Genomic DNA, 12,760 nt, shown 5'->3' with positions numbered 1-12,760 from the left:
AATTATGTTATAATTTGATGTGTTCTGGGTTTCTCGATGTATTTAATTGACATAATTTCTCCTGGATTGTCTTCATTATATACACGATATACATGTTATAAGCTCGAACAATATGCGTAATTAAGCATGCACATTTTTTTTTTGGAATAGACAAAAGCGAGTGTGTATCTCTATGATCTCAAATATAATAAATCGAGTTTTAATTTGAGCTAGCATAAACTGGAAAACTTACTGTAGTAGTTTTTAGTTATTTCTGTAATAGTTCTTTTATGTATGATTTATAAGCGATCCATTGGAAATAAACATGTATGGACCTATAATTTTCCGTATGCTTGAAGCTATATGAGCATTAAAACTTTTTGAACATTAAAATGATGCCTGCATATACTGGGGGTGTTTTCAAATTGAACCTTTGTAGACTTTGAAGATACTTGCTATAGCTATGAATCATAGTTTCAATATATTAAGAAACATTAACGAATCTGACACGTGTCATAAGAACACTTTGGTCGTTGTTTAATAACAAGTGTTTCACACGTGTAAACGCTTAAATCATTCTTCCGAGTTTAATTTGTTCAAAGGGCGATGTAGACGCGGTTCTCTGTTTGTATTGGATTTATTCATGACATCAAACAAAATGTAAATGTACACTTGGATTGAATTTCTATATCATAATTTTGATCATAATATACACGTTTTTATCACAGGTGAAATCTTCACGGTGTAAAGGGCATTTTCCCTGCAAAGTTTACGGACCTCGATACCATAATTCAATAAAACATATAAAAACATTTTTACCGTGCTTGCCGTTACATTATACATTAAAACTAACTGTCCGGCGCCGTTTGAAACCTTTGTTTGCATAGATTTCAACTAACCGACTTTTTAAACACATGAGCGATTTCATTGGTCCAATGTGAAGGTGTGTCTTTACACCTGAAGATTTCATTCATGAATCGAGTATTATCTCTATCAAGTAGGTCGCACGAGTTGTGCATCGTGTTATTTCTTAAAATTTGACCAAGCATTCGTAGAAAAATTACAAGATATATACATTTCCAGAAATGAAATTCATTTCTGCGTTGAATAGGACCGGGTTCATGAAAATCGCTGCCTCAATTGATGAAGTTATGGCTGTTCAAAGCGATGCGCCCTGTTTTCGGGTGATTTTGAGTTGGATACCTTGTTATAAATATATTTGATAGTGACAAATTTATTTTTCAAAAACGTTGTTTGTTCGTTTATATTTGATTATTTATCATTCAAATGATGTTTTCACTTATTAATATCATAGTCACACGCTAACCACCTGTGGTTTTCAATTCGGTTTCGATTTTGAACAGTTTAATAACTAATCCACGTGGCGGCCTCACAGATATTCACGCATGCCTTTAACTAATAGTATTTACCTTCGTATTATATATTTTTATGTGGAGATACATTTTACACACCAAATAATAAATAATATTTAATGCATGCAGCTAAGTTTCACGAATGATAGAAAACAAGTAACTGCTTATTTCACATAACATTGCAAACCGGGCGATAATACTTTTAACGGTATATTTTGGCTACCATAATTTTTCGGCATAGCTGTTTAACGTCACTTTTGACCTTAGATGACCTTCATCATGATAGATCCAAAATGATTAAACCCGAATTGTTCATTGGCTAATAATAAAAAAATCACCGTAAACATTGGTAATCATTGGATGCATATCACTTGAACTGAAAATTAAATATGAATATATTGTAAATTACATGTAAATTACAATAAATTAAAAACTGTCATGATACAAAACATACTCTAAACATTACATCGAATTTTTTCTCCTTAATTTACGAAGCAGTATAGCAATAATCACATGTCTGAACAATTTAATCTATTGTTTACATGCCGTAGCGGCCACACTAAACACTACAAAAACAGGCTAGATTGCACTTTACCGGTACGCAGTTGTTTACCACTATCGACAAAGCAGGGGTTTGGGGCGGTAGCCCGCTATACTAAGGAAATATATAGGTGTTGGAAATATATCTGCTTTGATTTATTATAATCCATATTTGCGTTTATTAGTGTAAATATGTTTCTTTGTACTTTGTTTCGTTCATTTTTTATATAAAGTTCTGTTTTTCTGCAAAAAATTCATATCACTATGATGCTTGCAATATTGAGTCTTTTATGTTTACATTCTACTAACATCTGTACACATTATAACACATTATCTTTTAATTTCATTCCAACATTATGTTCATAGTTTTTCAGTGGCGAATATGTTTTCTTTTTCAATTGAAACTAATGTATTACTCGTTCAATTATGAAAACCTAGTCATTACAATACTTATTGACAATAAAACATACAATTTCACCTCTTCTTGTTCTTCGTTTTTATTTGTTTATACATTAAAATATATTATCTTATTATCACTCACTACCTTCATTAAAATACATGGTCGCTTCATTCCATCTCCTTTCACTGGTCGCAAACATTACAAAATCAACGCCGTATATCTTTTTAAAGATATTTCTTGTTTATAATGTGTTGTTAAACTGTTTCCCTAACACCCGTCCTTTGCCTATATAACAAACACACACAACTCTGTTTTTGGTACTAGCCGTGGGGACTCACATACCGACTGGTACTAGCCGCTGGGGCGCACATACCGGCTGGTACTAGCCGCCGGGACTCACATACTCTCTGTTCGTCTTTCATTAAACTTAACATCCTAACAACCTTTATAAAATATACATGACATAATATTGCGTTTGAAATACAATCTTTCTTCAGTCATCATACAGTATCATTATATGTAAATTTAGTTCGATACACCTATCAACTATTTGATTCCATATAGCATTTCCATAATATGAAATATTAACAGATTGTTTAAAAAATAACATGTACACCATACGAGTTCCCAATGCTAAATGACCAAAACTGACCACTGTTCAAACATGCACGCATATACGCGTGCTTGTACATCGCCGCCTAGCGGCGAAAACACACTTAAGGGAAAGAAATGTGCATTCAATAAATTTCAAATTATAATTATTGGGGGTATTGAGTGGTAATATAAATAAACTACATTGTAAAAAATTAAAGACATATTTAGGAAATATCAATACACGAAATACAAACACAAAATACAAACGCTAAAAATAACGTCAACGTCTTATTAATGTTTAATATAAGTTTAAAATAAACAGTTGACACAAATCGAATTTGTTTTTATTCTTAGAGAATTATCAAAGTATCTTCTGAACCAGTCTCAAATGATGAACAATTGTAAAACGGCAAGTGTTGCGTTATATTATTTCCACTTTCAAAGTCTTGAGATTTCACGTAGCTCTTTTTGTATCAAAGCACAAATCATATTTTGAAAGATGCTTTTGGGAAATACCTTAATCAATAATGAACACTTACCGGTAATATACATAATTGAGGAAGAAAAAAGTAACCGGTTCTAAGATAACTTTTTGTAAAGTTTGTTTCTAAGAATGGCGTGTGTATTGTGCTACTCGTATTTATTGCTAAACATTCATACTTCCCTGTAGGCAGAATTACGAAAGCATATTCGATTATTAGTTTTGTAAAATTGCATTAAGTTACAGACTGAAATATGCAGTATCCTAAACAATATTCGAAGCAAATCAAAATGTTTTACTTTTTACTCGCAGTATGAAAACCAAATGTGTTAAAAAAGTTGTCAAGGTAGAAATATACAATATGTACAACACATGAATGAAATACCAAATGTATATTTGATTACTATCATCGCAAGTATGCGCTTATGATATCACTATTATCTCAAAGTACTTCAATAGGGATGACTATACAAAAACAATCCCAATGTCGTAGCGTCAATGTAATATTCACATTTAATTGTTCAAAACGACTGTGCATGGTAATGTAAATATAAAGGTACTATAACATCTCAGTGGCGCCAGCACTCGTAATGTGAGCCTAATGACGGACAAACATCTCATTTACTAAACGTACATATTTTTTTTATATTCATGTCAATTGAAAACACGTGTTATTTCTATACCTGTGCAATTCGTTAATGGAAAATGCATGCTCATTCATACATCTAGACAATGTCGTCTGCAAGACTGAATTGCCCGATGTGGTATGTACGCAATTTTTATTAATACGCCATTGTATTGTGTTTGAGTGATGGGATGATTATAAACGTTTATCTGAATGTTAATTGACACACGAAATATTTTGCAATCTTGATATCCAGTAACAGGCTAACATCATAGTATGTAAAGTTGACTCTGGTATTGCGTATTGATTTCGCGTTAATGGATTTCTAAAATATTAGTGAATGTGTCTTGTCTTTTTAATTTCATGATAACTGTTATTTCCCTGTTAAGTTTGATGGTATTAAAAGTATCACCCAGCTTTATGAATAAAATCAGTTATTTGCATAAAGTGACTCACATATGTTACTACCATTATTATTTTAACTTATTTTGATTGATGGTTATGTATATGAGACTTCCGACGATTATAGAGCGTGATCGAATCATACATCATATGAATAATTAATCAGATCTGTGCTCATAATGTGATCCTAAACTTGATAATTAACTCATTATAATACTTATTGCTTGTGTAGAAGCCTGTACGGAATGCGGTAAGGATTTCCAATTGCACGTGTCGTTTATAATTTTTTTAAGAACGCATAAATCACTGTTGTAGCGTGAAAGTTTTACGAGAAAGTTGGAATGCGGTAAGGACTTCCAATTGCACGTGTTGTTTATATTTTTTTGTAAGAACACATACATCACTGTTGAAGCTTTTCGAGAAAGTAAGAAATTTTCAAATGACATTAATAATATTTACGGTTTTGTTTGAATTGAAGACTACATACGATAACAGGTTTGCGGAGGCGGGTTACGTTTGACCGCGTCATTCGAAAATGGACCTCAGGGCATAACCACACAGCGTAGATCTAGATATGCATTTGCAGCAGCGTAACTTAATAGCTGACAAGATAGGTCATGAACAGACTGCGTAGATGCGTATGCTGGTCTGAAGCTACGCTGACCGCATTCGACATCACACTCATATTCGTACGCAGCGACGCAGCTCAATTATTTTTTAACGTATAGAGATTCTGAACAAAGTCACCTTAATTTACTACCGAGTGTTTTTATTCTTACTTTAAACATGAGATACCATGATTATTATTTAAATCATTATAAATTGTAATGACATTTGTAATGATATTATTGTTTGTAAGTTTCTGTGCTGAAACATCTGTGTCTTCATGGCAGTTTGCTCTAGATATTTTACAGATTTAAAGATGATTGTTTTAATAGAACTACGTGGTGGTTTTAATCAATAGCTAACTTTATAACTTAGTAATTAAACTGTTTAATATTGGAATAGTTGTACGAAGTAAAGCTTCTGTGATTATGTAAGCCATTGTGGATAAACAATAAGTAGAGTTTTTGAATTTGTAAGAGTGCCTTCCAAGAAGTCGCGTGACAATTGCAATCTTTACGTTTTTCTTCTCGACAATCTAGTTGCAAATTACATTTGACATAATTGTTTCCGTTATCAAACGCGATAAATGAACGGGAGTGGTGTTTTCTATTTATGTCAATTGGATGTTCCCTCTGTTTTATTTTCAAGTTAAGTTTATCCGAAGGCAGTATGAATTGATCATCAATGTTGGCTAGACAAGCAAGTAAAGGTTCTTCGATTGGAATAAACCCTGAGTGCCTTTAAGTATTGTATAGTTTAATTCATGGATGATATACACTGTCATTAGTGATTATTAATACAGTAATGAAGTTTGTGAATTATTTATTAACTAGGCACTTATCACTATGACACCTTACTTAACAATGGATCCATAAATATGGTAGTTGCTCCCATTTGATCCACATGCGTTGAACAGTTCGTTACTTTCAACGAACAAACTCATCATATAACTCTTAATATATTTATATAATATATAATATATTAGTATATACACTTAAGAATGTCAATTAAGTTATTAAAGCGCATGCAGTAACTCAAATTAAAAAAATATACACAATAAAATGCAGGTCAAATATATTTTAATTAATGATAAACTTAAAAAAAAATACTTATAATTAATGTTCTATCTTTAATACCACAGCAATTTAACAAAATACATTGTCTTTAACAATAACTTTACATATATCTACTGTCAACATTGCATACGAATCTTACAATAATATGCCAAAGTGTTCATGTTGTAGTTGGCAGCTATTGCTTGTTTGCAAGTCTAAGGAAACGACGATGTTTATAAGCATTCTGATAAAACGGGGCTTAACGCATGTGCGTAAATGTTTGTTTCAGATTAGCCTGTGTAGTCCAATATGATTAACGGGAGCGAACTTTTAAGGAATTTTCGCAAATATGAAATATCTTCTAAATTTAAATCCAAAATCCAGTATAGGCGGAAAGTGTCGTCCCTGATTAGCCTGTTCGGACTTCGCAGGCTAATGTGGGACGACTCTTGATGCATATGCATAAAGCCCCGTTTTCCCTGAGCGCGGCTCATATAATACTTGCATACGAAGGATTATAATATCGATCACAACGGGCTAGTTAGATTCGAAATATTTTAGTAGTTTTGCTCACTGATCTGCCTTTATCAAGGCTCATGAATTAAAAGAATAGTTAATATGTGTCGCGTTCTGAGAAAACTTGGCATAATGCATGTGCGTAAAGTGTCGTCCCAGATTAGCCTGTGCAGTCCACACATTCATGTGAACGAAAAATGTTATTAAAGCGGAAAGTGTCGTCCCTGATTAGCCTGTGCGGACTGCACGGGGCAATCTGGGACGACACTTTACGCACATGCATTAAACCCAGTTTTATCAGAACGCGACCCATATAATCAGAATAGTCGAATTTCAACATCATACGATGCTCATATGGTCGGGAATGTGTTCTGTCCACACCGAGGGCTTTCCCCGATTATTTACTTCACACGTGTGCATTTTTACTTTAAACTCATTCAATTAACGGCAATGTTATTATAATAGGGACTCAATAATTCTCACACCTTCATACACACATGCGGGCAAGGTAAAGGTATACAATATATGAGTAATAAAAGGTCCATTACTGAGTATTTTAATAATAAATTGCTACCGGTAGTTTCTATTTTAATAATATTGCCAATTATGTATTGTATGTCAGAAAAAGATGTTATCAATATTAAATGAATGTGCATATCTAGGAGTTACGGAACGACGAGCGAAGCAATCAGATATTAAATGAATGGGCATTTGTATGAGTGGCGGAAAGATAGCGTAACAATCAGAGTTTCGGAGCCACGAGCAAATCTGTATAATTCATTAATTATGGCCATACAATTTGATCTTATCCTGCAAACAGCTAGTGTTTTATTTATTGTTTAATTGGTCAAGTTAAAGTTAACTTTAAGTTAAACTACTAGTTAATACTTTCTTTCAAATGAAATAAAAAATGATCTGCATTTGATGTTCGATATAAACACAAGTTAAAGGACGAAATAGTATCATTTGAATCGAGCTACATCCAAAGATTTCCCCTCACTGGCAGTCACGACTCATTCACGGCGTAGCATGAACATAAATTACGTGATAAGTAAATCAAAGCGCTGAAGGCATCGAAGTTGTTCGCTATTGCATAATCTTAGACGCAACTCAGTTTTCAAAATACTGTCTATCCTCATGATTATGTTATAGAGATAACTTACATAAAATAACAACAATATGTCTCTTTTTTCGCAATTGATTGCTGCACTGGCAACCATCTTTACAATTTTGGTTGCTTTGCTAAAGAATAACAAGCCTAGAATCATGTACATGTTGTGTTATGTGTATCTAATACTTTATTTATTTTCTTTAAATTATTGACAATTTCGCCGGTATGACAGACTTTAAATGCATTATGTCTTGTTGTGAGCCGGAATTGAATCATTTCCTAGGCCTAATTGATCCACAGTCGCCAATTTGTATTCTATGTTTAATTGGATTTAATTGTTTCAAGCTTTGAAAAAGCTAGTTGCCCTGCTTTTTAGTCCAACTGTAACCAAGTTTTGAAATTGAGTTTCCTGGGCTTAAATCTACTGGCCCCAGGCTAACGGGCAACCACTAAATCTGAACTCATTCAATTTGCAAGTCTGAAGACGTTAAAGAGACCTTTTCGCGTTTTGGTAAAGTGACAAAATTAAATGATTTAATAATTTGGAGAGTTCTGTTGTTGCCGTTATATTTGTTCATACTACGAGGATTTCTTATATACAGTATAAAATGCATCTTTCATTGTATGAGCACGGATGGCCGAGTGGTCTAAACGATAGATTTTTATTCCAGGGGTCAGTGGTTCGAGCCCAGTTGAGGATATTATTTTTTGTTTCTTTAATCGTATTCTTGTTTTCTTTTTATAGTACTTAATGGAAGATCCAATGATTACATTTATCAATGTTAAGCATTTAATGACAAACTCTGAAATGGTTCGTTTTAGATGTTTACTAAAAATGCCACAAGGTAAAAATTTAGATCTCATTGGTTGTTAATTTGATTTAAAAGGGATTTTGTTTATTTGCCTTGTCAACAAGGTTACTTTGAAGTTATTATCACTTTTATCTTTTTCTTTTAAATCATTAATATAAAAGATAATTTAAGCTTCATTTTTGGAAAACAGGTCTCAATGCATATGCATTAAATGTCATCACAGTACCAGAGACTCTCTTTAAACGAAAACACCATACAATCAGAAAGTGTCGTCCTTAATTAGCTTGTGCGCACTGAACAGGCTAATCAGTGTACACAGGATACACTTATTTGACATGCATTTAGACCCGTTTTCCCTGAACGCAGCCAATATGTACCGATTTCAATGACAAAATGGCCAATGTCGTCGCACAAGCTGTTAAACACTATTGATTACATAACACACTCACTGTCTGCAGTGTACCAGTGGTGAAGTATAAACAGGCTAATCAGTGTGCACAGGCAGATGCGGTGGTTATCGTTCTTACCGTAGTTAAGAGCAGACCGACTTGAATTTTATGACAGTAACATTAGTTGTTCGCACGCGAACAACTAAAAATCACATCCATTATCGACTGCGATATCGACGACTAAATTTTCGCATTAAACATAACATTTTTGCGATGAATTGTCAATGCTTAAGTCAAAATAAACCGACATGTTCTACAACAGACATTTTAAGTTGCATATAAAAAATACATTATACATACTGTTTAAATGGAATAAACACAAGAAGCATGATACAAGTTTTACCGTTGTATCAAATGAAATGAATAAGACTAACCAGTTTTTCTTCAAGTATTTAATGTATACCTTATATGAACATAATGCATATTTTATAGCGTTATCAAAAATAAGGTAAAGACATCAGATAGCGAAAATATAGCATTCAAACAGAAGAAGCTATGAAACCAACCAGCATTTTTGCTACTAGTATATATTCATTAAGCAATTTATTCCACTGCATACTTATACTCGAGAACGGTAAACAACTTGAGGCTGATACGATCCCCGTGTTATTAAAATAACGTATCAATATCATGGTCTACATTTAACAGTTTTTTTCTAAATTGATGTAGATGTTTAAACAAAAATATGATAATAATAAAAACATGCTTCTTGTTGACTTTATTACAGACCAATGGTACATAAATCCTCGAATAATCACCTAAACAAAGTAGGTCCGATTCTTAAAGGAGCACAAAGACATGTAGTTCACATGAAACTTGCAAAAATATTTCAATTTTGTTCATGCCAAACTCAATATTCTCAAATTATCCTTTTAAGTCGATGATCAATGCAGTTAACACGAACCCTATTTCCTTTATACAATGTACCAAAAAATGATTCATATTATTCAGTATTTTTTTTCCACAATAAAAGACACATGCCATTTTCGATCAAAACAAAAAATGCATACATCATGTCGCTATTAAATACCCGTAATAATTATGCAAAGCACAGTCATAAGTTGTTTTTAATTGAATTGCAATGAATCTGATCGAGTTGTAAGTGATGAAATTAGCGAATAATGATACAGATACGTCAGAAAAAATAGAATAATATTATCTTAAGACTTAAATCTGGGTAATTTTCTTTCTGCAACTTTCGAATAACTCTGTGAAAAGGGGGTTAAATGCATGTGCGTAAAGTGTCATCCCAGATTAGCCTGTGCAATCCTCACAGGCTGATCAGGGACGACACTTTCCGCTTTTATGATATTTTCTGTTTAAATAAAGTTTGTTCTAAGCAAAGAATCAAGTTAAGGCGGAAAGTGTTGTCCTTGACTAGCCTGTGCGGACTGCACAGGCTAATCTCGGGCGACACTTTACGCACATGCATTAACCATTTTTTTCACAGAGCACAGCCCAAACATATTTGAAAATAAGATGGACATCCGTCAAGGGGTGGACTTCATTTACGCAACTCGGCTTACGCCGTTTTAGCTGCCGGCGTGGGCCGGTCACGTGATACGGCGTAAGCCGGTTACAAGCAAATAAAGTGGAACCGGCTTATTTCAAAATGGCAGCATTTGTGGTTGGTTCATATGCTTTGGTTAAACAAATCCTCTCTTGCGACGATGACGATGATGATCTGGTTGTGTTATTAGGAATTGCGGGAATGTAAGTCTCTTAGAGTCTTATATGCCAATATTTCAATATTAATAAAGTCCATAATGCCAGTTATACACTCACTGTGTCTGATAGTTACATTACAGGCATATGATAATATTTATGCAACATTAAAAAAACTGAAGATGACATTATAATTATACTAAAATATAGCACGAACTGATGTAGAAAATCGAAATAAGGACCAACTCAGATGTAGTGCCTCCAACGATATGTTCTATGATTATCTGTTGATATCTACGTAACATACATATGGGTTATCATTTCGTTTTAGTGAAAGAGAAGACAGGACAAAGTCGCTACAGTACTACGAGGTCACAATCCTGCAGTATCTACCAGACACCTTCAAGCAATTTTTTAAAGTGACTCCTGCATTCATTGAACATTTGTGTCAAAAACTGTCAGATTGTCCAGAATTGTCTGAAAGAGTTGTTCCAGGTGGGAGAAAGCCTATTCCACTTGAGAAGAAAGTTTTAATGACTATTAGGTACCTGGTATCACAAGAAACTGTCAGAGAGCTCAGCGATTACTTTGGTGTAACAGAACATAGTTTTTTTCGATGCAAAAGACAGGTAATTTCTGCTGTAAACGATCAACTTTTTTCTAAGCTTGTCACCTGGCCTAAAGCACACTGTTATCAAGATGTTGCCCAAAGATTTGATGATATGGGCGCTTATAGTTTTCCAAATGTTCTTGGGTGTATAGACGGCTGTCACATACCAATCACAGCCCCTCATGATAGACCCAATTGTTATTTTAACCGGAAACAGTTTCATTCTGTCATTCTGCAAGGTGTTTGTGTGCATGATTTAACATTTACAGACATTAATGTGGGCTGGCCCGGCAAAGAACATGACGCTAAAGTGCTACGGAATTCAAGTCTTTGGGAATCTGACTTTCAAAAGAGTGATAATGGTAGATATCATTTATTAGGGGATGGTGCATATCCACTAAAGCAGTGGTTATTAACGCCTTACAGAGATAGTGGACATTTATCACAACAGCAGGTTTCGCTACAACATTTCCTTGTCATCAAAGCGCCAGGTCATTGAGAGTGTTTGAATTGCTGAAAGGGCGTTTTAGGAGATTGAAATATGTAAATATGAAATATATTGAAGAAATATGCAAGACAATTGTTGCTGCCTGTGTATTACATAACATTTGTATTATGGAACATGATGGTTTTGAAGACATCTTAAACAATGAGGATAATAATCAAGTCCAATGTAATGATCCTCAGTTTTTTATGCAAAATGATGCGGAAGGTCAGCTTAAAAGAATTAATATAACAAACGGGCTACTTGTGTAAGAAAGTGATTATTCGAAACTAAAAGTACTTTTAAATATTCATGACTCAAACATTTACACTGGCGTTGTTTACATTTCTATTGATTGTCCATACATGAAACGAATAGTCAGATTAAAAAAGAAACATGTATATTTGGTTTTACCTGTTTATTTCCGAAATATTGAACATATTACGAGTATAATGCGTATATCATTATGTCATGCCTGTGACAGCAGGTTTGAAACACCTGTCTGACAAAACTTATCAATTTGTTCCTCATATATCACAGTAAAATAAAAATCATATATCAATATGTTCTTCATATATCACAGTAAAATAAAAATATCACATGTATCAATATGTACCTCATATATCACAGTAAAATAAACAAGAGAGCCAAGATGGCCCTAGTTTTCTCACCTGAGAGGAGTTGGCTCATTCAATCTTTACCTAATGTCAATCTTGACCTAGATATTGTCCAGACAAACACCATGGTCAAGTTTCATCATTATTGAATCAAAACTCTGGCTTATGGGGTGTTTTTGTGAGATTTGACCTGGTGACCTATATTTTGAGTTGACCCCCCTCCCTTGCCAAACATTAAACTTTGCTTAGAAATTATTTTTTTACCATGATTCATAAAATTTGAAACAAAATTGTGACCTCTAGAGTGTTTACAATTATTTTGGACGCAATCTAAGGGCAATAATTATGACATTACTTATGTGATTTTGCTCATTATCAAACTTGACCTATATCTTTCAGCAACTTTCATAAAGAATGCTTAAGAAGTGTGAATGCTAGAGT

At 33.6% G+C, this 12,760-nt stretch overlaps 1 pseudogene; it reads left to right on the top strand.

The window, feature by feature from the left end:
• The first annotated feature begins 10,439 nt into the window (after positions 1–10,439).
• LOC127880134 (putative nuclease HARBI1) lies at positions 10,440–12,079 on the top strand (annotated as a pseudogene).
• The last annotated feature ends 681 nt before the right edge of the window (positions 12,080–12,760 follow it).

The sequence above is a fragment of the Dreissena polymorpha genome, chromosome 4 (genome assembly GCF_020536995.1).
Source record: "Dreissena polymorpha isolate Duluth1 chromosome 4, UMN_Dpol_1.0, whole genome shotgun sequence".
Taxonomy (NCBI): Eukaryota; Metazoa; Mollusca; class Bivalvia; order Myida; family Dreissenidae; genus Dreissena; species Dreissena polymorpha.
The sequence above is the reverse complement of the archived record's forward strand: the minus strand, read 5'-3'. Positions and strand labels throughout refer to the sequence as shown.